The sequence below is a fragment of the Lycium barbarum genome, chromosome 2 (genome assembly GCF_019175385.1).
Source record: "Lycium barbarum isolate Lr01 chromosome 2, ASM1917538v2, whole genome shotgun sequence".
In the NCBI taxonomy this organism is placed as follows: domain Eukaryota; kingdom Viridiplantae; phylum Streptophyta; class Magnoliopsida; order Solanales; family Solanaceae; genus Lycium; species Lycium barbarum.
The window spans coordinates 150,552,276-150,579,158 of record NC_083338.1 but is presented as its reverse complement, the minus strand read 5'-3'; the positions used below and the strand labels follow the sequence as shown (position 1 = coordinate 150,579,158).

The following is a 26,883-nucleotide window of genomic DNA, read 5'->3' as shown; positions in this document are numbered from 1 at the left end:
GGGTGAACTTTGCTGCATATTGAGGGAAAGACACGCTGTTGGCAAATCAGGTGGACCAAACTTGCAACACAGTTTAGATTCAAAAGAACAAGTCAAATAGAGGTTTCAAAATACAAACAACCTTTATGCTTACGACTTATTAGAGTTGGGCTTCGATTGTTGGACATATTCTTTTAAGACATGGGCCTTAAAAATAAGTAGACCAAAATTAAATTAATAATTAAAAGGTATAAAATATCTTTAATTATTTATGAAAAGCTAATATTATACATATAAATAATTATAACTTTTATGTATATAATTATCGGTTTGGTTCGGTTATTTATTTGGTTATTTTTTACTATAACTATAACCAAACCAAATATTATCGGTTTTTCAAATTTAAAACCAAACCAAACCAAAATAAATCAAATGTCGGTTATTTTATTCGGTTTGGTTAAATTTTCGGTTTGATTTTGGTTTTAACCAAAACTGTGGACAGCCCTACTCCTCGTCCTATGCAATACTTTATTGGAAGTACACAATAATAAGGTCAACTTAAACATGAAAAAAAGGAAAATATCAAACTGTGAAATCCTTATACGCGCTAGATCTACGCTTAATTCCAGGCCTGTGATGAACCTCAACAACTTGATATAAATGTTAAAAGTTCTAAAAAACCATTGATCCTGCTTCCCCGCAGAGATGCAGATTAAAGCTCTTTCACCAGTATGACTGGAAGCAAATAAGGCAACATATGCAAGACCTCGAAGGTCTACATGTTAACCAAACAAAAGTAAATCAGAAATTTTCCTGCTCCCCAAACAAACATTATAACGGAAGTACATCAAAATCCATAATAGAAGTCCATGTCTGAGGTCAATCCTTAGAGAACTTTGATGCTATTATGTGTATATCGAAATTAGTTTCTAGAAGTAGGAAATTATGGGCCTAGGTGAACAAATAAATGTTGTATAAAACATATTCCAACCATTTTCTACATGTAGGAGAAGTATAAAGACAGATCACAAATTTAAATCTCTTTCCACATATAGGAAACATAGTACAGATCAACGATACATCCACATAAATAAGTCCACACCATTAACAGCATTTTCTGCATGTAGGAGAAGTATTAATACAGATCACATCAGTCTCTTCCTACATGCAGGAAACATAGTACAGATCAACGATACATCCCCATAAATAAGTCCACACGATTAACAGCGACTCAATCATTTTTAGCTTTCCTCTTCAGTCGATGAATTTGATTCCTGACGAGGCAAATAGCAAAGTGAATTAAATTCTTGAAACTAGACTAGCTTGGTAATAATTGGAGTGAATACTTTGAAGAAATATCTAGATGTCAAGACATAATATCCTGTTTTACATATATCATAAGAAATTGAGATGTAACTAAATGTGCATTTAAAACAATTGTAAAATTTTCTTAATCAATCACAAGCTACAAAACATAAGTCAATATCAAACCAAAAACTTGTCGCACTACAGCAAAAATCTCTACAAGATCTGTTCTTTTACACATGAATTCTAAATTCCCCACATTTGAAAGATACGGCTTTTTCTTGTTCTTTCAGCGCAACTCCCACTAAGTATACCCAAAGGAAATCATGTAGAGACTCTTATGCCAGGAGAGAAATTATAATACCTTCCATTTTTTTGTGTAATGTTGGGAGGAGATGAATTTAATTCAGGAATTGGCGCGAGGAAGCCTTCTTATGGTTTTTTAAGTTTAAGTGCCACTATAAAAAGTTGTGCAAAATGAACTCTCTCATCAGAAACAAAGAAAAAAATTGTCCAGAACCGTTAATCTGATGAATTTTATGACTATCCGTGAGGATCTGCCAACCCAATGTAATTTTTGGATGTTTCTGGCGATTGTCACAATTTTGACACGGCAACCTAACGCATTTTATGGCCAACTTATGGCGGTTTTTATGCTTTCCTGACGAGCCAGACCATTTCTGTTAAACTACTTTCAATGGAGCCAAAACTTAATTTGTGCAAATCATCCAACTTAATGGGAGTAAAATAGTTAGCGAGTGCTCATGCAGCCAACCCACAAGTTCGGGACTGAGGGCATACTAGTAGTTTCAACTCAATTGTAACATAGCTGGCTTTCGTTTTATTGTAATGCACTCAATAACATTCACTTTATGCAGGGTGCAATGAGTCCTTTTTCCAATACAAAAGAAGATGAAAAAAATCCTTAATATGTTTGCGCAACTTCAGCTTACCGAGAACATGACCTTAGATGGAAGGATATGGAGGTCGAAGATTAGGGTAGAAGGATAGACGGTAGTTGAGCACTGTCTCGCACCCTTGAGGGATAGGCTTGGTAGGTAGATAGTATTAACATTATTCTCGTAGTTTCTTGTCTTTAGATCTCTGTTACTACCTGTTGTTTCTTCTGCTTCATTTATCGCATTATTTTGCTCGGAATGCTATGTTACGCTATTTCTATAATTTCCTATGCCTTTTTACTTCTTTATTGTCTTTTCCATACTGCCTTGTTATGTGTTACTCGAGCCGAGAGTCTTCCGGAAACAGTCTCTCTATCTCCACGAGGTGGGGGTAAGGTCTGCGTATACTCGACCCTCCCCAGACCCCCACATGTGGGGATACACTGGGCATGTTGTTGTTGGTTAGGGACTGTAAAAGTGTCGAGCCAAGCCAAAATATAGGCAAGCTCAATCAAGGCCATGGCAAGTGGAAAAGAAGTACGAGATAACAAGGAAAAAGAGAAGCACGAGAATGCTATACGAAGACTATAAGCTATGAGAGGTGATAAAAGACAACTTCAAAATGTTAAGAACAGAGGTAGATCTAGAGGATGGGTGAGACCTTGACTGGAAAAGAAAGATTGCAAATTTTTTGAAAAATACTTTGACATGAAGATGCTGGTTAAGGTTAGTCAAGCAATGCCGATATCAGCACAGGCAGCTCAGCTCAAGCTTAATTCAGCACTATTAATTTGGACCCGGAACCCATATGCCCTATTATATCACATTTAATAATGGAAAGTTTATGTGGTAGAAGTGAGAAAAAACAAAAAAGAACCCACAAGATACCACCGATAGTAAGCCAATGAAGAATTACTAGTTGACCAGCAAAATAAATCAAAATAATCAAACACTTGGACCCCTGCACTATGGAAATCCCACACAAATATAATTATGTTGTCCCTATTTTCCTAAAGACTTTTGAACCCCTTATGGAAACCATAAACAAAGGTACGGTCATCTAATTAAACTAATAATTGAGGCGGAACAATAGATACGCTAATTGCTAAGTGCTCTAGTGTCGAGAGGGGAAGTCTTTAATGCCTTGTAAGAGATTGATGACAACAAAGCCCTCGGCTGTGATGGATTCAATGCACTATCTCTATTGGTGATGATGTTACCACTGTTGTCATGCATTTCTCTGAAACTGATAGAATGCAGGCTTCCCAACTGCAACTCTATCACTATTATTCCAAAAGGGGAACACCCTCCAACAGTGCAAGAATATAGGCCTATCTCATGCTGCACAATATTGTATAAAATTGTTTCTAAGAGCATGACCAATAAATTACAGAGTGTGATGGATCATTTAGTGGATAACTGTCAAGGAGCCTGTGCTGGGAGAGTGATCACAGACAATATTGTCCTAAGCCATGAGTCGGTGAAAGGATATAATAGGAAATGCATCTCTTCTAGGTGTGTGTTGAAGATTGACATGCAAAAGATTATGACTCAGTTGAATGGGCATTTCCTGAACAGATAATGAGTGAGCTAAATTTCCAGCTAAGTTCATCCAATGGGTTATGACCCGCATCTCACACCGAGTTATTCAATTCTTACCAATGGTAGCCCAACAAAGCCCTTCGATAATAAAAAAAGGCTTGAGATAGGGTGACGATGTTACTATTTCTTTTTTACTAGCTATGGATTATCTGACTAGATTGCTAAGTGGGATGAAACAAAATAAAAGCTTTAAGTATCACCCTAAGTGCGCAAAGCTCCAAGTGATCCAATTAGGATTTGCTGATGACTTATTGTTATTCTGTAGAGGGGATTTTGCTTCTGTGCAAGCTTTATTTGCATGTTTTCAAAAAAATTTGCCTCTTCTGGTTAGTGGCTAACATGCAAAAGAGTTCAATTTATTTTCGAGGGGTGGCCATGAGTATTCAACATCAGATTATTGAAGCATTGGGTGTTGTCTAAAGGTGAGCTTCCTATTAGGCACTAGGGGCTCCCCAGGCCCAAAGTACCAAACGACTGTCCATAGGCCAGTGCCAGCCCAATTATTGAAGAGGTGTGTTCTCTTTTCTATAAAAATGTTTTGGTCTAGCTCAGATATTTGTCCTCCTTAAGAAGATCACATTGTTGATAGAGAGAACTTGCAAAATATTCCTGTGGATCGGTGGTCTAGAAATATCCAAAAATGTTCTTCTAGCTTGGAATAGATTGTGCATTCCAGCTTCAGCACATGGCCTTAACTTGATAAATATCAGCCTCTGGAATAGGGTTAGGCCTATGCACAAATCGGTTCAACCCGAATTTCCGAATCGATTCGAAGCAATTCAGATAGTACAATTCGATTTCGATTTACAAATTCAATTGTCAGATATTATGGTTTCTCGGTTCAAATACGATTGGGTACTACTTATAAATCGAACCGACCGAACAAACCGAATTGGGTATATATCACTAATGACTAATAGTACTCTAATACATTTAATATTAATATTCATATTTTATACCACAGGCCCAAATCCCAATATTTTGTAGTAACATTCTAATACAGAAATACACTCACTCTCTTTTAGTACGGTCATCTCTTCTCAAACTCACTCTCTCACAGGCTCCTAAATCCAAATACATCGTCTTTTCTTCTCAAGTGTTTTTCAAGGCAAAATCGTACTTTTGTTTTGCTATTTATATGTTAATATGCGGATTTGTATGCTTGCACAAGTTGTCAAATTCTTGTTTTCCTATTTATATGCCATTTTGCTGGCAAGTTTATCTTGGTTAATGTCTTGGTTATAAGACTGCAAATTTAGAATCTCATTACTTTTGATTATGTTTGCTCTAAAACTGAAATGAAAATAGTTGCTTGTTCAAATTTCGAATAAAACGAACAAATCGATTTGTGTAACTGAACCGAAATAATAAAAAACAAATCGAATTGGACTTAGAATGGATCAGGTTTGGTTGAGAATTTTAGAAAGTCAAAATTCGAAATTTTAACTCAATGATGGTCAAACCCGAAACGATTCGTGCACAGGCCTAAATAGGGTGGCCGTGTGCAAGTTGCTGTGGAATATCTGTAGGAAAAGAGATAAAACTATGGGTACAATGGATTCATGAATGTTATGGTAAGGACAAGCCAATTTAGGAAGCTACTCGTAAGCAAGCTTCATGGATTGTTCAAAAAAAAATTAAAGCTAAGAAGTTTCTGCTGGAGGTTGGCTATACTGAGCAGGATCTGGAGCACATGAGATACTTCTCTATCAAGGCTATGTATCAAAAACTGTTGGGAGTATAAACCAAAGTGCAGTGAAGAAGACTTATATGCAATAACCTCGGCTCTCCTAAATGGTTATTCATTATTAGGTTAGCTGCTCATGGAAGATTATACACACGAGTAGGATGGGTAAAAAATGGATAACCTATCAACCCACACCTCTCCTTTACAAATTTAGATTCCATTGGTTGGTTCCGGACTTCCAGTTAAGACTATGTACCTCAAAACATTCAGAAAACGTTTTAAAACGGTATGCAGGCAACTTCTTATTATTTCACCGGAGAAAAAATCTATTTAGTTTTTTTTATCAGTTTGGTTTACTTTAAAGAAATTATTGTGAAGAACTAGTTCTTTATTTCATTTAAAAAGAAGTTTTGTTACGTCACTACAAGAAAGTATAGAAATCGCAACAAAATTTTTTATATTTGGCAACAACTTAGTTTTATTGTTGGAAAATAATTTTTTTGTTGCCAAAGAATTTAATTTTGTTGTCATAGTATTAGTTATCATTGCAAAAAGTACTTTCTACAACAAAAAAAAAGTTGTTGCACGTTGTTGCAATAAAAGCCGTTGGGAAAAGTTTATGCAACAAAATATTTTTTTTTTGTTGCTAAAACTACTTTTTGCAACAATAATCAATCTATGGCAATAAAAAAAAATGTTGCGAAATATATTTTTTCTTGTAGTGCTTTTTCTGTTATTTTGAAAACTCAGCTGAACAACAAAATTATGTCACTTCAATTTTCAAATACCAAAATATCTCTGATATTACATGATTGTAGAAATCAGTATCTAAAACTAAACATAATGATCGAAAATTTATTTACTGTATAAAGTCCAAGTGTTAATTATATCTGAGTCAATTAAACAGATTCCTAACAATTATTTGCAATGAAAAGATTAGTTTAAGGGGAAAAGGGAAAATATAATCTCACAATCCTATAATCTAATTAGAATAGCATAAGTCTATCAGAAATTCTGTTATTATTACAAATATGATAGAAAATCAGCTTGGAACCAGTGTTTTAAAAGACGTGGGCATAAGGCGAGGCATTTTACATATGTCTATCCCAAGCGCAAGCCCCGAGACACGAGGCGTTAGCCCCATTGGTATTTAATTTTAAATATTTTATAAATTATAAAATAAAATATAAGTAAGAAAAATACATAATTTTTTTAAAAAATAATAGAATTAGTAAAAAAAAAAAGTGCATATACCTAATATTAACATGCTAACATGTGCACGAACCATTGAATTTTTTTTTAAAAAGTGAATGACATAAAGATGTATTACTCTGACAACATGACTATGATGATACATAATTAGAGTTGTAAAAATGACACTCTATCCTAATAATTCAAAGATAAAAATGACAAAAACATAAAGTTTTTGTTTTAAGACCTAAACTAGATAACAAATTAATGCTCATTATAATACAAATAGCTAGAATAGTCCTCAAAACATTAGCTAAATTAGAGTGATACCAAAAGAAATTCTAAAACTAAAAACAATCTTGAAAAAGATAAATTGAAGAATGCTAAAAAGATCTTGAAGAAAATAAAGCATAAAGAAGGAAAATTCAAGCATAGTAAGAATTGGAGGACAAAGCTCTTTGTTTTGTAATTTGTGCTTTGCATACAAAGGTCTAAAGTGTATTTGTCACTCCGTAAACAGCAAAGAGAAAAGACTATGAAATTAAGATAAACAATTAGAAAAAACTTTTGACATATTGAGATTTTTGGTTTGAGAATTTACTATGAGTTAACTTTTGGATATTTAGCTCTTTTTAAAAAAAAATAAAAAATGTACTAAGCAATTTGGGCTCAAATTTGAAAAAGTTCTCGGGGCTTACGCCCAAAATGTTGGGGCTTACGCTTAGGCGAACACCCGGAAGGTTGGAGCTTACGCCCCACCTGTACGCCTCGGTGCGTTTTTGGTATACCGCTCCGGGGCTAGCCCCCGAAAACAACGCCTTTTAAAACACTGCTCGGAAGTAACTCTCAAATAATAAAAATAAGCAGTTAACGACAGTCAAATCACTGATATTTTATTACTGTAACTGTTAATGTTATCATATTACTAGTACATAGTTTTACTCATGTTTCACAATTTTGATTTGTGTCCCTTTTAATCAAAAACTTTAATTTTCAATGGTAAGGTGGAGTGAAAGTCAGTAACCCAAAAATAGTATTCATAATACGGCGTTTCTCCTCATTTCAGTGCTTTCTTTATTTCTGCAATTCTTGCGTAGATTATGGGTTTTATCCCTTTTTTACCCATATAAATATGTAGGATTATAGGGGTGTAATGTTTGACTGATTAGCAAGCAGAAAACAAAAAAGATATGTAAAAAGTGAGGTACAGCATACATACACGTAATGAGCAAAAGCAAGAGTCGATCCAGCCCCAGCAAAAAAAAGTATAACTGCACTCCGGACCAAAATAATCATGAGTGAGGTTGAATTGCAGTAAAAATAGAAAATTTGAAGCGAGAATTAAACAAGTATTGACCACGATGAACCGGGACTTTGGAGGTGGAACAAATCAAAATCAAAATCAAAAAGAAGAAAAGAAAAAAGGGAAATCAAGCATGCAGACGCTTATAAACCTGATTTGTGTTCCTGGAGCTCCAAGCAATGCCCGATCAAATAGTCTTCTTCTACTCAAAACAGAATGAAAAGGAAAAAAAGACATGAGACGAAAATTCCTACCCTTGAATATATTATCGACAAAATTAGGCTAAAACAAAACCCACCCTCCGAAACGAAAAGCCATAACGCACGATCTGTCTTCTTTGAAAGAAATCAAGCAAACCTAGAGAGAGGAGAACGAGCATACGATGAGACTCTATGACCTTTTATCTCAGATCAGTTTATAGCTCATTCCAAACGAATGGTCCCTTAACTATATACTTACCGGTTTTAGTCCTTTAACTATTCAAAAATTTATCAAATTTGGTCTCCATCCATTTTTTTATACAAACAACGTACAAATTCATAAACTTTCGTGAGATTAATCGTTAAACCATTCCTCACACCTCTATTTCTCTCTCCCTGCTTCTTTTTCCTCAAGTTCATTCTTTAACCTCAACTTTTTTCCTCAAGTTCTCTCTCACGTTTCGTAACTGACGGACTGCATCGGTTAAAACCGACCCAGTCCGTCAGTTTTGTTAAAAAAAAATTAAAAAAAACTGACGTTTTTGAAAATTAAAGAATGAAATGTAGGAACTTGGAATCAAACCCAGGTATGTTCCTTGGCATTAAAGGGCTTTACCACTAGACCACTGATATTTTTTGTTCATATACTTACATTGATTTAACTTATATTGTTTTTTCGCTCTAAAAATCAACAGACTCCGTCTCCATCGGTTTTTTTTATAAAAAAATAAAAAATAAAAATAAAAAACCGACGGACTCCATCGGTTTGTTTTAGAAAATAACATAACAAATAATTATATTTTTTCGCGCATTTTTGTGCAAAAAATAATCGACGCAGTCCATCGGTTTTCTAAAAAAAAAAGATTTAAAAAAATTATTGAAAAAACCGACGGAATCTGTTGGTCTTTCCATCGGTTTTTTTCCGTCGATTTTTACCAGTTTTTTAGTAGTGTTTGAGAAGAATGGTTACATAAATTTTGATCCTAAGTTTGTGTCACGACCCAGCTAGGGGCCGCGACGGGTACCCGGGGCTAGCCGTCGAGCACCACTCGCTCTAAGGCTCACCTTACTCGATTAATGCTCTTTTGCCAGTTTTATACACGAATTGTAGAAAAATCATATTTTATATAGAAATGTAAATACTTTATATACATTTGCCTTTCGGCCGTCGAAATAACATATACATACAATAACATCTTGTGAGATCATCTAACCCACACTGCGTATCTACGAGCCTCTACTGACATACTAAACGTATAGACGGAACAAGACTCCGTCGTGCCCAAAATATACATATATACCAAAAGGGGAATCATAAGCACCTCCGAACAATGGAGTGCTCTCAATCAGCTGATGGCTACTAAGAGTCTGGATCGAGCTCGCCTCCCTGTCTACCTGTGGGCATGAACACAACATCCAAAGAAAAAGGACGTCAGTACGAATATTGTACTGAGTATGAGAGGCATAAACAATGAAGAAGGACAACAATAATATAATGAGAACATCAATATGAACATCTGAATCTGAATGACAATCAGACGAGAAGTAATGCATGTTGTCTTACTCATACTCATCATCACATCATATATGCATGACATGCAAGCTGCCCGTCCATATCGGAACGGTGTGATAATCAATAATATTAGCTCGCTTCCAAGCCTCCCGCGTCCGGGGTACCATCTCATGTCTCCCACTAGTGGTGTCTGCCCATGCCAAAAAGGTCACGGTGTATCCGTATAGCTTCCCGCCTTAGCGGTGACTGCCCGACCAACTAGGCGCGGTGTGATGCAATCATGACATGCTCATCATAAAATACTTATAATCATATACTTATCATAATATGCTTATCTTAACACAACACATGCGTAAGGCTCAAGATCATCTATACTCTATCAGGGTGACGTAAGGTCGTGATCCCCCGATTTCATTATGGAGCAATTATTGACATTCTGCCTCACCTTGAAGGAGTTAATACATAAGGTGAGTGTAAGCAATAAATGACATCATTATCATATCTCTTATCTTATATAGACATGTAGGAATATAGGTTTTTAGCTTTCCGGAACATAGGGACTCGTGGAGAGGAAAGGAACTTATGCTATAGGATTCATGCCATTAGAAAGAGAAGGACTAGCCTCACATACCTGTGTCGTTTAGCTAAACTATCGTTCACTTGTTCTCCTTTGATATCACGTCGTTACCTTCACGAGAGAATTTGAACTAATGTTAGTTAATCAATTATGAAAACGCGTCGTTGTTTCTAGGGAAAATTAGGCGGCATTTCCTTTGTTTCTACTACCTTTTTCCCCGTTCTATTTCAACTCCCAAACATTTACAATAACACTCATAATATTGCAAGCAACAATCATCATTTATATATCTTAAGCAAAATCCACCATTTTCCTTCACATTTATGGTTAGAGCTCGTTACCGCATTTCCTTGTATATAATACTTATTTCATGACCTAAACATCATTCACAACGTATTCATAATCATAGCATGCCAACATTCATGATCCAACCTAGCTATCATCCATCTATGACACTTTTTACTCAATAATGGCCCATTTTCTATGTTCTTCTACATTTCAAGTATCTAAGCCTTCCAATACCTTGAATCACATGATATAGTCATGAAACATACCTTAGATGATGGTTGAACAAGCCTTGAATGAGAATACTCCTCTATCACTAAAACCCTTCTTCGTCTCTTTTGGAGTTTCTTGGAGGGGATGACTTCCAATTAGGTTTCATACACTTTGTTTCATAGATTTGGTGTTGATGATCCTAGTCTTCCTTTGATTCTCTTGAATTCTTATGGATGAAGTGTTTGGAGAATATTCTAGAGTGTTCTTGAGTTGTATGGATGAGAAATGAAATAAAATGAGGCTTAGGTCCCTTTTATTAACTCAAAGCTGATTTTTAATGATCAACAGTCGGGGTGAACAGTGGTCGTAAACCACAGTTTACGGGCCGTATAGTGTGGTCGTATTTAAGCATATTAAAACAGAAAGGTTGGCTGAGGATCATGGCAGTTTACGATTGAGGTTTACGGTCCGTAAACCAGTTTACGGGCCGTATACCAAGTCGTATTTAGCCATTTCAACGTTGGACAGAAAGTTGAAATTTTGGAAGGCTGGAGGACGATGGCAGTATACGGTCCGTAAATCACTTTACGGGCCGTATTCTGCTTTACGACCACTGGCTGAATTGAAATTCTACAACTTTCTCATTTCCAAAAATTCATGAATCATTCCCTACTTAGTATAACATCGCACACTCATACCCTTCGTTGGTCTATTCATTGTACATGCACGGGGATTTTTCCAAGGTGTAACAGTTTGCCTTTTATAATTTTGGAGACTCGAGAGCGACACCAGTGCCAGAATGCTTTTTTTTTTTTAACAAGAGGAACTTGAGGAAAAAGAAGCAGGGAGAGAGAAATGTAGGTCCGAGGAATGGTTTAATGATTAGTCTCACGAAGGTTTATGAGTTTGTATGTTGTTTGTATAAAAAAATAGACAGAGACCAAATTTGATAAGTTTTTGGATAGTTAAAGGACTAAAACCGGTAAGTGTATAGTTAAGGGGCCATTTTAGACCTACTCCCATAAATAAGAGACTATTTATGGCCTTTTCTCCTAATTTGTAGACCTCTAATATTAAATCAGCCCGATTTTAAATCCCAAAAATCCAAATCATACACCCGATTCATTCGTAACCATAATCTAGTAAGAGGTCTTATATCATATTTGATAATGTAAAAATAGTGTTAATGAACAATTGGTATAAATGAGTCATTTTGATGACGACAATGGCATAAATGGGCTAAATTATTTACTATTTATGGTACCTATACATAAAACAAATTACGTAAATACTTTTATCACAATTCTTCAACGATTCTTCAAATACAGTTAGACCTCTCTATAATGGCATCCGCGTATAACATCACCTCTCTATAACAGCTAAATTTTTTCGGAACAAATTTTTTATGTTATATTTTACTTCTGTATAACAGCATTTTACCTATAACAGTAACATCCAATTTTATAACAGTACACTCTTTGTAAAATTACCCCTATATAACAACAATCTTCTTTTTTTGGTAATATAATATTTAAACATCTTTATAAAAATAACATATATATGATTACCAATAATAAATATATAGTCTTTGACCAAATATTCAATTTCATACTTTAATATATCATATTTATGACAAAATATTACATATAACTATATATTTGTAATCTAAAATATTATTGTCTTCTATTTTTATTTATAAATATTTCTAATCTTTTTAAAATGGAACAAAAATCTGATCCTTTTCCCATATTCATCCAAAAATAACGTCTTGCATTGGCTTTAAATATGACAAACAATTTCAATGTGCTTAGTTCTTTCATAGTAGACTGTATCTGTTGCAAGTTGTATTGCTGCCTTGCTATTAGTTAATAAAATACGATCATTAAATGTAACGAGAGAGATCTAAACCATGGTTGTCACGCATTGAACCATGGCCTGGGCGAAACATGGCACTCGGTGCTTTTCTACATGTGACTGAGCGAACCACATGGCTTGCTGAATCATCATCAGATATACATGAGCAGAATATAACATGAAACATGATGAGCCTTAAATAAAACACGGGATGTCATAATAGTAATTAAAATACTTGATCAAAGCATGAATACGGATTGTTATAAATAATGAGCCGGAGATGGCTATACGACTCTGAACATCTGACATAACATAACTGATTAGTCTATGAAACCTCTAACATGAGTCTAAACTGACAACATACTTGTCGGGACAAGGCCTCCAGCATACCTTTAATGCATAACTAACATGAAAGTGAATAATGACTAAACCCCGAAGGAGATGGGGCTCACCAACAAGCTGATACGTGTAGAGTCCTACTGAGCAGATGCGTCGTCCTGTAAATTCGTACCTGCATCGTGAAATGCAGGCCCTGGGCAATAGAAAGGAGACGTCAGCACATTGAATGTACTGGTATGTAAAGTAACTGAATGAAATAACGTGGCACATGAATTAACATGATAAGAAGTCAAATTGAGACCTGATCATGAACATGAATACATATATATATATATATATATACCAATTTGTCACACCCCAGTCCTGATAGGGCATGATGGACACCCGACCCTTTACTTAGAGACGAGCGAACCCGCTGGTCCTCGTTATATTCATAATCTCACTGGACTCTTAAATCACGAAATGAAATGCATAATGAAAGCTTTTCAAAAACAATCTTTTCGTCTTTCTCATATCAAGTAAAATCAGTAATCATATGAAATTTGTAACATAATGCATAATGATACATCGGCTTGCAGAGCCACTTGCAAGACTGACATGCTATATACGTGACTCTGTCTGCAAAGTCTCTAACATAAATCAATATACCATAACATTGATACTCTGACTCGGCAACACTCCGGAAGGGAATGGAGCTCGCCAATCTAGCTGAAACATCTTCTAGCAATATCCTCTACTCATCTGTATACACCTGCGTGGCATGAAACGCAGCGTCCACAAGAAGGGACGTCAGTACGAATAATGTACTGAGTATGTAAAGCAAGAATAACAACATAATATAAATATGAAAGGTAACATGGAATAAGAGAGATAACCTATACGTCGGAATGCCTCATAAGGCGGGTGTCATGGATTCTTAGCCTTTTTTAAAAAAAACATTTCTATGCATATACATAGTACCATTCCCGGCCATTAAGGCTCGGTGTCATATATATAGTATCATGCCTGGCCATTAAGGCTTGGTGTTATCATCATTAGCCCGCGTCCGGGGCAATATCATAATATGCCCACTGCAGTGGTGTGCACATCTACGTGCCATGCCCGACCGACTATAGCACGGAACGGTGTGAGAAAATACATACATATATATAAAGCATGCATAAGAGCCTAATCAAAAGCCACAACTACATCGGAGTGACGTAAGGTCGGTAGCCTCCGATTATATTATGGATCAATCGTCATCATTTATCTCACCTTGAAGGAACAAGGGTCATAAGGTGGGATTACCAACAATGAAGGAAATTAAGAAATTTCAAAGTAAGCTCAATCACCTCATAATAATATAAAGCTCATGTACTTGGAAATCTCTATGAATAAAATCATCTCATAATAACATGAAATCCATATGCCTTGGAACTTGGATAAATAAATCCTCATAATCATCATCATGGTTATCATAAAAAAAAATTATTCATCTTTAGCATCATAAAAACTTTAAGAGTCATGAATTTCTAACATTCTTGGAAATGAGGATTTTCATGGAATTCATGCATGGTTTGGTAGGAAAAGAATCATGTATTTAGAAGCTCAATAACATCATAAGGATCACGAGATTCGTGGACTTCTAGCATTCGTGAAACCAATAATATTATGGGTATGACACAAAGGTTTATAACGAAAGGATCATGCCTTTAGAAAGAAAGGGATTAGCCTTAACTTACCTGGAAGACAAGTTCTCGACTTCCCACTTACTTCCTGTCTCTCAATTCACTTAAGATAATTTGTAGCCTCGTAATCTACATATAAAATCATTCATACTATTGTTAGAATCATCATCATACGCTCGTCTTAAGCCCTTAATTAAAATCCTTTTAGATTCTGTCGAAATTCGGGCAGCATCTCCCCTGTTTATATGCCTAGCCCGAAATTTCAATTCAGCAACCAACAACATCAACAAAAATATCCTCAACATTCTACAAGATAATTATATGTATTTTCATCCAAAATTCTCTTCAAACTCAATCCATAAATCAACAACATCAACACAACAAACTATAACCTCTATTCTTGCAAATATTCCTTAATCAAAGTTGATAAAGAGAGAGATTCAATGATTCATACCTTTTATTTACTAAAGTAACAAAATCTTCAATATTTACTTGTTCCCAAGCTACTCCAACACAAAAATGAAATTATAATCGCGTCTACACGTTGTCCGGACTTCGATTAGTATTCCGTAGCTTGAATTTTGATCAAGATCCTCACTTCTATGTGAGATTTAAGAGCCCTTTTGATGGCTGAAGTTTCTGGAATTTTTGGAGGATTTTTGATGATGAAAAATGGGGTTTTAACCCCTTTTATAGTAGCTAAGGTCGGCTGCACTATAGCAGTACTGTAGCAGTCATGTTTCTGCGTTGACAGCTCAGTTTGTAACGTGCATAATTCTCTATTCCGATGTCCTATAGAGGAGAGGTTTGTTGCATTAGAAACTAGACTCGATGAAATTCATTTTAGGCTTTTGAAACGCCTTAAAACTCCTAATATACTAGGAGATATGCCCCTCCAAAGTTGACTAAAAATCTGCCCAACATTTCTCAAATTTTCGTCAAACTTATTTTCTTCAATTTGCTTGATCTCGAAATCTTCTGAAACTCTCCATACATGATATTTATCATTTATTATACTTGATAATGATCATGTTCTTGTGTTTCAAAATAGTCTTTTCCGATTACGACTTACGAGATCGTAATTCATCCTTTACTTCATTGTTACATACTTCCCATGGCTTGTACCTTCCAAAACATCATGGGATGTCTCCGATACTCCATTACTATGGTGATGTACGTGGCATGCTCATGCTCTGAAAGTGCGGGGTGTAACATTCTCCCCCCCCTTCAAAAACATTCGTCCTCGAATGTTGAGGTAGAGTTCGCTCCGAGGTAGATGTTAATGTTTTTACCCGTATTTGTCGGTATTTACTTTGCTTACTTGCAGTCTTACTTGCTCATTTAAAACTGAACTTATCTGAATTATGCAGTTTATCCTTCCTCTTTTGTAGCCAAAATTTATGCCTGTACTCAAGGTCATCCCTTTCCTTATTATTTAAGTGGGGAGAAAAATATAACTGACAACATGGAGTACGATACATGGCCCTACCAGCAAAGCATCTCATACCTTGCCAGGGGTATAAGATATAAATATAATATGAAAGGATCCAATCAATATTAAGGAATCTTCCTAAACATGGGCGGAGCAATCCTTGTCCTACGGTAGCTAACGTAGTTTCATGCTTATCTGAGCCTTCTCGGTAATTTGTGCAACTCACAAAAACATGAACATGAAAATAGGTAGCATTTGAGCCCATGCTTTTTCCATAAAACATGACTTGCATGATTCATGAATATAGTTACATAATATACTTGCATGAAAACGTGTAAACATATAGGGTGTTTCATGAAAATAAACATTGTAATTAATAACTTCAAGTTCAACACAATCCATTGTAGAGCATTCACATAAGATAGTCAAGCTTTCCAAATATCAAGTTTAAACATCCCTTAAGGGTAATTCGAGTTCAAATACCTAAGCTTTATATCACAATCTTTAATCATCCCTTAGAGAGGAGAACAATCATGAATGTCACGCCCTGAACCATGGCATAGGCGTAACGCGACACTCGATGCCTAACTGCATGTGACTGAGCGAACTCATAGGCTGGCTAAATCAACATGTGATATCAAAATATACACGAATAAGGAAATAATACTAACACGTGTTGATCTACTAATAAGGCCTAACTAAAATATATAGTTGCGGAATTCCTGTTTAACTATGAAACATATGAATAAATAGCCAACAAGGCTATCACATGAAAGTCTGCCAATATCTGACTGACTAGGCTATGTCTATGAAGCCTCTAAAGAATGCCGAAAAGATAATTGTCTATAATGCTGGGAAGAATGAAAGCAGGATAACGCCCGGAGGAACTAGGGCTCACCAACAGTTGATACAAGAAAGTCCTAGTTAGCAGAATCGTCAACATGTAGATCGTTGCCTGCATCGCTAGATGGAGGCCCCCAAACAACGAAAAAGGACATCGGCACAATTGAATTGTACTGGTATGTAAAGCAAACTGAAAGAAAGAACTGTAAGTAATGAAACTGAACCTTGAAAGTTAAACTGAAATACCAAAGGAAGTAGAGTCATGAGTACTCCCTGTTCTGTATTTGAATCATCTGTTTATCTGTATCTATATATGTGGGGCCTCGACCCAAAAATAAATGCACGCTATGGCCTTGTCCTAGTAGTGCATCAGTCAATGGCCTCGGCCAAGTATACGTATACATAAGACTGTGCCCTTTAGGACAAATCACATATGTTCAATTATTCGTTAATTAATAAAGACTGAGATCATATGAATAACGATAGCAGTTCTACAGCTATTCAAGAAAACTAGGGAATAACTATATTCTGAGTCAATTTAATGGTAATAATGAATAATGAGGCATGGGGAGAATCATGAACATTCCCTAACGTAGATTATTAGCCTCACATACATGTATATGCTCCAAAACTTGTAGTAAAATTCTAAACTTGAAGAAGAATCCCAAAACCTTAATCTTGATTTCATTTAAATGGTTTTTCTTGAAAACTCTAAGTCAAGAACATTGATGTCCTTATTAGCTTACATGAATACATGTGTTAGAATTGAATGGGAAGGGCTTGGGATTGCTTACCTTGGTGTTCTTGATGACGAGGGAGAAGTGAATGTCGTTCTAGAGCTTGAAGAATGAGAGAAACTAAGTGTTGTACTTATACAAGTCCTGGCTCATCTCCAGGCCTTGCTTCGCGAGAAATTAGACGCGCCAGACCATCCAGGAGCGCCACAACTAAGTAAAGTGGTGTCACAACCCAACCCATGGATCGTGCGGGCACCTACCATATGACAAAATTAGTAGGCGAACCCTTACCCAAAAGAATCCTACATTTAAAAAGCATGAGACAATCATCATTAAAATAGTAAAATTTAAAATAGACTTTTATTACACACCCGTTTCAATATAACTAAATTCGCAACAAACCCCCGGATCTAGTCTAGACAGGTACAAGAGCTCCTGAATTACAAGCAAACAAAATAAATGACACAACTTCCCCCAAGAGTGATATAGGCGAAGCTGAAGGGGAATATCTGATAGCCTACGCGACGAAACTTCAGCTAAAAACCTGCAACACATTTACACCGCAAAAAGGGCGTAGCAAGAGTAGTATTAGTACACCACACGTACTGGTAAGCATCATAGGTCGACTAAGATTAGTTCACGCAATACAACAAAAACTTAATAAGATAAGAAGATAAGTCAATGAACTTCAAGATTCTAGAATAAAACCGTTTCCACTATGCCTCCTTACCAGGCACTCAACAACACATACGGGTTAATGGAAAATGTTAACGACAGCAACACACACGTGTATAACAATAAATCATGAGATGCAATGCGATGCAATTGTGATGCAAGACCCAACACGCTGTACATACACGCTATCTGATGCCTTTGCTCAGTAGCTATGATCTGCAGGGGACCCATGGTGTCCATGTACCACTCGTTCCGGAATACTCCTCGAACCTGAGCACAAACCTCCGCCCGGAATGAACCTCGATCACGAATTTCAATTCGTATACATTTATGCAATTCAATTACTCTATCCCACGACCACAAGACCGGATAACACAATGCTCGTACTCAGCTTGTGTGTTACCTGTATCTCCGCATAAACCATGCAATGCAATGCCCGAAAAGATATGACAATTCAATCATAATTCCCGCCATTGATGAGCGTAAATCAACCCAACTTAGTATTACCCTTTTAATAACACCTCTCAATTTCAAGAAAACACCATTATGAATGTTCAACAAAATAGGACACACAAACGGAAATCATCCCTTGCTTAAGTTGCATAAAAGTAAACACGAGGTATCTCCCTAGTGACCATATCACCTCTTATTAACTACAACAACATTATTATAGACCTATTTATGCGTTATTTTAATCACATTACAAGTCCATCCCTCCAAACTCCGTGTCCGAAGACCTAAGCATGCATTCTCCTGTCAACTCTAAGCGTATATACGATTAGCTAATCAAAGTCTAACTAAAGTAAACCATAACCTACCTTTTTGGCGAACAGATATTTGATTCTCTATGATTTGCTCGTCTTTTGACCTCCATCCGAATCCATGAGCGAATATTATCTATAGAGAGTGGTGGAAAAAGGGATTAGAAGGGTTTTCCTTTTCTTGGGGGCCATGGTTTTTCTTTTATGAGGAACCCTAAGAGAAGCCCTTGAGAGTCTTATGTTGAAAAAGGAGAGAAAAATAGACTAAGTATAAACTTTCGGCCACTGTCTCTGCGTGGACTGTTGCGGCGGTCCTCAGGCCGCTATAGTTGTACTGCTACGGCGGTCCACTGATCGGTATAGCGGTCCGCCTTAATTTCTGGCCCGAAATTTTGCCAAACCCTTTCGAAATTGATTTTTCTCACTCCTAACTCTTTAAACATATCATGAAGCTTATTAACTACAACCTTAGACTTAAATTGGGCATGATTTCGCGAAATATTAAATAACGACCAGACGGGTCGTTACAAGTGGGGCCAAAGCGAGTCTGACTTTCTCGCCTTGTCTGCCGTCCTCGCCTCGCAAGGATTCTGGCGAACTCGAACTGCTCTGTGATCCTTCAGTAAAATGACCATCACTTTTTACTCACATGTCCGTTTGGGCTCCATAATATGTCAATGGAAAGGTATTTCAAAGGGCTATAACTTTCATTAAGGAGACTTTTCCAAATTCTCAACTAATCAAGCGGTTATAGTTGCCCGAAGTATGCTTGTCAACCGCTTCGCAAAACATTCAAACCTTCAAATTTCCTCTGAAACTCTAATGATACAAGTATAACCTTTGTGCAAGAGATGGGGTGTGATAATGTACTAGTGTCAATTTGATGTTAGAATCATGAGCAATGATAAGAATTGATCAACAACTTACCTTAGATGTTTTGGGGAAGTTTTAAGGTTGTTTCCTCTCAAAAAGTGGGTCAAAAAAACGTGGGGAAGGGTTCCAGCGCGATAGGCCTGCCTTGATCTACCCTTTGCATCGCAAGTGAGGCGCACAAGGTCAAAAGTCGGCCTGAAAAGTCTACTATGGAAGTCGTTCTCCTCAATTTTAAGGAACTTTTTTTCAAAAACTTTTGACCAACCCAAACATGGAAAAATTGAAAAACAGACCCCATGTCTTACTTCTTTTTCCATCGAGGGAAAGATCCTATTTGTTGTTTCACATATTGTATAAATTACTTTGCACAGATTTTAAGTGGACTTTTTGTTACTGCTGGAACCCCCTTGGTGCCCAAACTGACTTTCTCATTGCTTATCAATAAACTCTATTATATATCATTCACTAAAATCATCTTATGGTCTTGCTTCCAAGTTCTAACAAACTTTTTTTGTCCTCGTGTTAATGCAGGTTGAGAGAGAGGGGGCCTTGGTTAATTCTAAAGTAGCTGAATTTGAAAATCTATTGTGAAATCCTCATGCATCTTTATCAACTTCTACTCCAAATGCTTAAAGTCCTTTTCCTGGTGCCACACCAAGTGCCTTGTTGGGTGCTCAAAGTCCTTTTCCTGGCACCGCACCAAGTGCCCTATTTAGTGCTCAAAGTCCTTTTCCGGGTGCCTCACCAAGTGGCTCGTTGAGTGTTCAAAGCAGTTTTCCTCCTTCAGCCTCGAGTTTTAGTCAGTTGGGAGCCTTACTGAATACACGGTTAGAACTGATGCATAAGTATTACTTACATGGACATTAGTGCATTTTACGCTAGAGTTTTTGGCTTCTTTGATAAGTAAATTTTATTGATAGCTAAACCGGGCACCAAGTGCTGCACATTATAGTATATCCCTATTACACAAATCACCTAGTAACAAGCTAATAAAATCTGTCATAACTACATCTTCATATAGAATTTAATTTTCATTAACAAGCTAAAAATTGCCTGTTCGACCAAGCTTCTAAAATTAGCTTATTGTGAAAAGTGATTTTCAAAAGAGTGCTTTTAGTGAGAAACAGTTTGTGTTTGGCTAATCAATTTGAGAAAGCACTTGTGACCAGCAAATTATTATTTAGCCAAACTTGTAAAAAATGTTTTTAAGTGTCTTTTGGAGAGAAAGCTACTTTTTCCAGCTTATGCTTCTACTCACAAACATTTTTTTCTCCTAAAAAGCTTGATCAAACACTTCAAACCTTGAAAAAAGCACGTTTTTTGAAGAGAAAAACAAACACTTTTGGCGCTGAAGAAGCTTGGCCAAACAGCCTATAAGACATTTATTTTTCATTACATAGACAGTTGCAGCTTTTCCTTCAAAACACCACTGGTCTCTTTCCTTGCCGACCACCCAACACACGAAATTGGAATTGTTTGCTTGAGTTTTGGCTATTTTGCTTGAGTTTTGGCTATTACCAACTTCTGACTTCATTTTTTAAAAAATTTTAACAGTGCATCTACTCCACCAACTAATACATTTGGCCAATCCAGTCCCTTTGGGAACGTTTTTAAGACTTCTGGGGTGGCGAATGCTTTCGCATTTGGGAATGCATCAGGTGATTCGAAATGGTTTTCTTCGAGTATTGTCAGGTCTTGAGTATACAGTTTGACTTCTTTGCAGGTTCCTTTGGCTTCGAAAGCCAAATCCTGACCCAGTCATAATAGAATCCTCTCTCTCCAAGCAATAAATTATTTTCCACCTCAACAACCTAGCCGGATTTTCCTAATCCCTCTGGTGGCCAACTTCCTACTCCTTCTCAGGGGCTTTTTGCTGCTCCTGTTACTACCACTATCAACTTGACGGAGTCCGGAACCAAAGTAACCCAAAAAAAAACATTTGAACCAAAATATCCCAACAAAAAAAAATGTTACAAAACTACCTTTTATTGCGCTAAAGCACTTAACCGTATCGGCCCCGTTAAGTGTTTTAGCACAGTATTTTACTGCGCTAAAGGTATTTTTCTCTCACCTATAGCGTAGTGCGCTATAGGACACCACCATTTTCCAAAAATAGCCTCTTATTACATTTTCACTCCTTTTTATGTAGTTTAGCCGTATATTAATCATGCTTTGAGACTCCGAAACTTCAATATTTTATATAAAACCCTACTTATATTTGTACACTTAATAAGATAGGCTCAATACATCAAGAATACGCAAAACTGTGGATTGTCGTTTTAGTGGTTGAAAAGTGCTCGAAGTCCTTTTTTGTTTGAAGACTTGTAGTCATTAGCTTTACGTTATTTATATTTTAGGGTTTCGTCTTATTTTTAAATTAATACTTAACTTTATTTAGAATGTGTCACGTTTTTTTTTTAATTATCAATTTAGGATGTGAAACTATAAATAATAATAAAGACTAAGGTAATATTTATAAATATGCAAAAAATATATAATATTTACGATAAACTGTACAACACTAATGTATATACACTATCGAGTATGGGTCACATATGTAGTATGCCGGAGACTATCCCTAGGCCTAAGGCTCATACCATCCCTACCGCCCTCGCTATCGTCTCCATCGCCCTTTTTTCTCTTAATAACCGAGCGCTCCAAGTCATGATCATCTCCTCTTCCCCTGGCCCGTGTGCCCTTGACTAGAATGTGCTTCTTCTTGGGATCTGGTCCCGCTCGCAGGGGCAGAACCTCATCATGACCTGGGTTTGGAAACTCGGACTCTTCTTCGTCAGGAGTTGCCACCGCGGGCGCCGAAGGATGAACCTAAAAAATATATAATAATTAGTATCATTTCTTATTTATATTGAATCCATTAACGTTTGTTGAATAATCAAACCTGTGTGTCAAAACGCCTGAGTAGGCTCCTGAGATGGGTTTGGTGGTGAATATGAGGTAGTCTCCTGGACGAGATGCTGTTCGAAGTCCAAGTAAAAGTTATAAAAATTAAATAAATATTTACCTTATATTGAATAAAATTAATTTTAAGTAAAAATCTTACATGCGCCTCAGTAGTCTCATGAGAAGACACCTCTGCCTCGGCAAGCTGATGAGAATGCTCTTGCATGGGTCGCTCCTGTGGACCCACTAGCGCCGAATCCTAAAATATGAAAAAAAAAAAAGTAACATACATATTTAAAATAAGTACTTTAAATAATCAAATATGTATATTAAATATTGACCTTCTATTGAATAAAATAAATTTTAATAAAAAGCTTATCTGTGGCTCGACAGTCACATGGGAAGACATCGTTGGCTCGGCAGACCAATGAGAAAACGCCTGAGTGGGTGGCTCTGGTGGACCCGCTGGCGCCGAATCCTAAATATAAAATATTACTAAATAATGAGTAACATATATATTTAAAATAAATAATAATGAACAAATAAGTATTTTAAATACTAACCGGGATAAAAAAACTCATCGAAGTCAAGAATCCTGGCTCCATCTAAATTCCTCACAGGCCGCTCATCAGCTAATGAAGCGCATAAGGCCGCCCAATCAATGTTATCACGCTCTTCCATGTATGCATTCTGGATCGGCTGTGATGAAGACCCAAGTATCTCAGCAAGTAAGAGCGTCGGCGTAAACGTAGGTGAGTTGCCACCGGCCTGGAGCGGCTGCGGATGGACTAGACCGGGAACGCCCTCTGGAATGGGATCGGCCTCATCTGCCTCATCTACCAGATGGTGTCCTCCACCACCAGGTCCTCCAGCAGCAGCACTGTATCCTCTACGTGCATGGTTTCCCCCGGCAGCACGGCGTCCTCTGCCGGCACGGCCTCCTCCTCTGGGAGCACCCGATCCTTCTCCTGGTGCTGCCTGATACTCAGCCTCTGGAATAGGCTCCTCCATGCGCCTAATCTCTCCTGCCTGCCGGATACCATCCTCGGATACCCGTACCATCCCCGACGCAAGCCCCGCAAGCCCAGGGTAAGGCATATGCTCTAACCCCAAGATGCGTAAACACTGTACGGCCACCAGCTGCATTTATGTTCAACAGTAAAAAAAAAGTTATTTTTTAAAACGTAACAATTAATGCAATTAAATAAATATAAATACGATAAACTTACCAATGCCTCGTACTACCCCGCGAGTGCTGAGTAACCTACATCCCTAGAGGGACGGAAAGCGGGGTTGTCGATTAATCGGCGTGTGATCTGATGATACCAGCGCATGTAATCCTCAATGGGAGTCAAATGATCGACCACTGCTAAAGTGCCCAACCTGTTCTCCCAATGGTGGAGCTGAACATCCATGAAAGCCATAAAATCATCATCAACGGCAGCCCGATCGCCCCGCTGGTAGTGTCGAAGCTCATAACGGACGTCAGGGGGTATACTCTGTGTATGCCCAAGCTGTCGTAAGACACGCTCGGGCATGTGGTCTTCTACGATGTCCAGGTGTATCAATGGACATCGCGACCTCCAAACCCCCTGACCTGCCCTGCAACAGACCGGCAAACCATCTGATATAGCAGCGTACGGCGTCCATATAAATGTTTTTTTTGTTAGGGTATTTTGGTTCAAAATATTTTTTTTGGGTTCATTTTGGTTCCGGACTCCAACTTGACGTAAGTTCCAGCAGTAGTTACTTCACTTGCCATAATTATTATTCTCTCCGTTTCAATTTATGTAAAGGTGTTTGACTAATACAGAATTTAAAAATAAAAGGAGCACTTTTAAAACTTGTAATCTAAAATAAGTCATATGCATTCGTGTGGATATAAATCATCTAATTAAAGATAAAATGAGAAGTTTAAAATCAAATTGTTAGTATTAAATATAGAAAAGTGTCACTCTTTTCGAGACTAACTAAAAAAGGAAAGAGTGTACATAAATTGGGAAAGAGGAAGTATTTAGATGGTAGAATTAAATCATCAATATATTGGTCTTTTCATTTTCTACTGAAGTTTGAGATGGTAACTTTCTAATGAGGTCCCTTTGGTTGTTCTTTCTGATACCCTTGTTCTGCAGGGACTGCTGCATCAACAGAAGACTGCAGTGGTGACAACAACATTTGGACTAAGAAGAAATGGAAAACTGGGGAGATAAAGCTCTAAATATTTTCCTTATTTGGGCATTTTGAAACAAGAGACCTTATAGAGATTCCTTATCAACCGAAAAAAGAAAAAAGAAAAAAGAGGCCTTATAGCGAACACTGAATATAAAAGTAGAAGTAACCTTCCTTGAAAATGTCTCGATAGGACAAAATATGATACTGGAACGTCGTAGCCCAAAAGTGTTATTCATTTATAGCATTCAATTGTGTTTAGCCAATTTTGGCAGTTGATATGGTGCATCTGCAAGCATGTCTACCTGTATTTGATTCGGTGCTAGCGTAAAATATTTAAGTACCAATCTTTGTAACATATTAATGTGTTCTACTGTTCGTGCTTTTTAGATTTCAGAAGAAGCACCCCCGCCAGACAGCTATTAGGGGATACTTCAGTCTTAGGGGAATTGGGCTAACTGGCATTAGGGGATACTGGAGGCACGTAAATTCTTGCTCTGTTCAAAATTGCTGCAACAAACCAGTGCTTAGGCTTGCTCAGTGATCTTGAATGATCCAACTTAACCTGAAATTGGAATTTCATCCCGAACTCAATGTGTGTAAAAAATTTATATATATCCATCTTAAATGAACAAGCAGGAAGTTAACACAAGACTGTCAGACACAATGCACGATGCACGAAGGAAACACAATGACTGTCAGACACAATGCATTATGCACGAAGGATGTAATTTAAAGTTCTACTGTGATGACATTAAAGTAAACCATCATGACTAATCAATTCAGATATAAGAGTTGCACCTACTGCAGCAATATATTACTAGTAAGTTATGATTTGACGATGTAAAAAGTAAATGAACCTTTAATTACATGAAGCAAAGATATAATTCATTTACACTTACAATTCGGAAAATCTTTATACTTGAATAAGTACATCTTTCCTTAATTAGAAATACGCACATGGCTTCCTTCCTGCCACTCCCCTTCTTTAAGAAAATCCTGACTAGAAGTGTATTTCATAATTAGGAATACGTACATGGTCTCCCCTTTTCTGTCTTCTTGTATAACTCCAGGTGTAGTATGATTAGAAAGCCATTAAAAGAACATATCAATCAAACCACACACAAGACCAAATCAATTGTGGTCCGTTGAATGAATACTCTTAAACGGTTCCACCATGATTTAGTGTTCAAAGGATTATCAAAATTAGACTTTAACCTATAGTAAACCCCCTTCTTTATCAAGAGTTGGGGACCGGGAAATAATTTCAACTAAAAATAAGAAGGATTCGCCAACTTCATGCATCCACAAATAGATTACAACCTCAGAAGATAGGAACACATCGCCAACTAAGAATTTGGATAAAATATGAAGCTCCATAATGAGCCTAAGGATGCGTAATTTTTAGGAGCTTCTTTATTCTTTGTTCAAACAGACTACTATTTAAACCATTATTTAATTTTGAGCTCGTTAGTTCAAAATTAAAAATGCTCAGACAATACAACAACAACAAACATAGACAATACAACAACAACAACAAACATACCTCGGACTTTTGAACATCCCTAGAGCCCGTGTTTCTACCCGGTCGGACGAGCATCGCCTAATAGGAAATACAGTTTCATTAGTTGGTAAATTTTTAAACTACATGATATTCAAGAAATTTAAATGTCTTACCCCTTTGATAGATCCACAATCGACCGTCGCCTTTTTACTCATTTTGTCAAGCCTGAAACAAACGTAATTCAATTTTAGTATCGGCAAAAATAAATTTAGCTATCAAACTAAGAAATTACATAAACTTACTTTTCAAACTGTTGTTCTGTAAGGGCGAGGGTAGATGAAATGACAGAGAGTTGTAGTCGAGTCATATACCAT

General features: G+C 36.8%; 1 pseudogene; it reads left to right on the top strand.

The window, feature by feature from the left end:
• The first annotated feature begins 3,558 nt into the window (after positions 1-3,558).
• On the top strand, positions 3,559-25,536 carry LOC132629154 (zinc finger CCCH domain-containing protein 16-like; annotated as a pseudogene).
• Positions 25,537-26,883: the final 1,347 nt, after the last annotated feature.